This window comes from Mastomys coucha, unplaced genomic scaffold (genome assembly GCF_008632895.1).
Source record: "Mastomys coucha isolate ucsf_1 unplaced genomic scaffold, UCSF_Mcou_1 pScaffold23, whole genome shotgun sequence".
Lineage (NCBI taxonomy): Eukaryota > Metazoa > Chordata > Mammalia > Rodentia > Muridae > Mastomys > Mastomys coucha.
This window is the reverse complement of record NW_022196906.1, coordinates 946,899-948,412: the sequence shown is the minus strand read 5'-3', so window position 1 is coordinate 948,412 and position 1,514 is coordinate 946,899.

The window sequence follows — 1,514 nt, the reverse complement described above, 5'->3', positions numbered from 1 at the left end:
TATATAAAGAACCCAAGAAGTTAACAACCAAGAAACCAAATAACCCAATTAAAAAATGGGGTATAATACTAAACAGAGAATTCAGAACAGAGGAATCTCCAATGGCTGAGAAGCACTTAGAGAAATGTTCAGAGTTCTTAGTCATGATGGAAATGCAATTCAAAATGACCTCAAGGTTTCACCTTACACCAATCAGAATGACTAAGATCAAAATCACAGGTGACAGTCAGTACATGTTGGTGAGGACATGGAGGAAAAGAATACTCCTCCATTGCTGATGGAATTGCAAACTGTTACAACTACTCTGGAAATCAATCTGGAGGTTTGTCAGAGAATTGGAAATAGATCTACTGGAAGACCCAGAAATACCACTTTTGGGCATATACCCAAAATATGCCTTGCCATGTCTTAAGGGCATATGTTCCACTCTGTTCGTAGCACCCTTATTTGTTCTATCCAGAAGCTGGAGACAACCCAGATTGTCCCACAACAGAAGAATGGATGAAGAAAATGTGGTTTATTTAAACAATGGAATACTACTTAGCTATTAAGATGAGGACATCATGAGTTTGGCAGGCAAATGGATGGAACTAGAAAATATCACCATGAGTAAGATAACTAAGTGTCAATGGACATGCATGGTATATACTCATTAATAAGTGATTATTAGTCAAAAAAGTACAGAATACCCAGGATAAAATCCACAGAACTCAAGAAAGCTAACAAGCTGAAGGATCCAAGCTAAGATGCCTCAATCCCACTTGGGAGTGAGAAGAAAACAATCACAGGAGGTGGGGAGGAAAGGAGAGACCTGGGTGGGGAAGAGGACAAGGAGGGGAAGAGGTGAACATGATCAGGGAACAGAAGGGAGGGATGAACAGGAGTATAGCTCTGAAGGCAATCATAAAGAACAAAACAAGCAACCTCAGGAGGTAGGAGGAAGAGGGACCCTCTACAATGTATTTGAGAACTGGGAGGTGAGAGATTCTCAAAACTCAAAGGGAGGGACCTTAGATGAAATGTCCTACAGTTGGCAGAGGGAACTTGGAGAGTCTACCTCCAGTAGAGAGACAGGGTACCAGGTGGAGGATAGGGTTGCCATCTTTACTGGCTAATTTTGTGTGTGTCAACTTCACACAAGCTAAAGTTATCACAGAGAAAAGAGTCTCCCTTGAGGATTAAGTGCCTCCACGAGATCCAGCTAAAAGAATTTTCTCAATTAGTAATCAAGGGTTAGAGAGTCCATTGTGGGTGGTGCCATCCCTGGGCTCTATAAGAAGCAAGTTGAGCAAGCCAGGGGAAGCAAGCCAGTAACATCCCTCCATGGCTTCTGAGTCAGCTCCTCCTGTTTCTTGACCTGCTTGACTTCCAGTACTGACTTCCTTTGGTGATGAATGGCAATGTGGAAGTGCAAGCTAAATAAACCCTTTCCTGGAAGGACTTGCTTCTTGGTCATGATGTTTTGTGCAGGAATAGAAACCCTGACTAAGATACCATCCCACAGTCAAAAACTC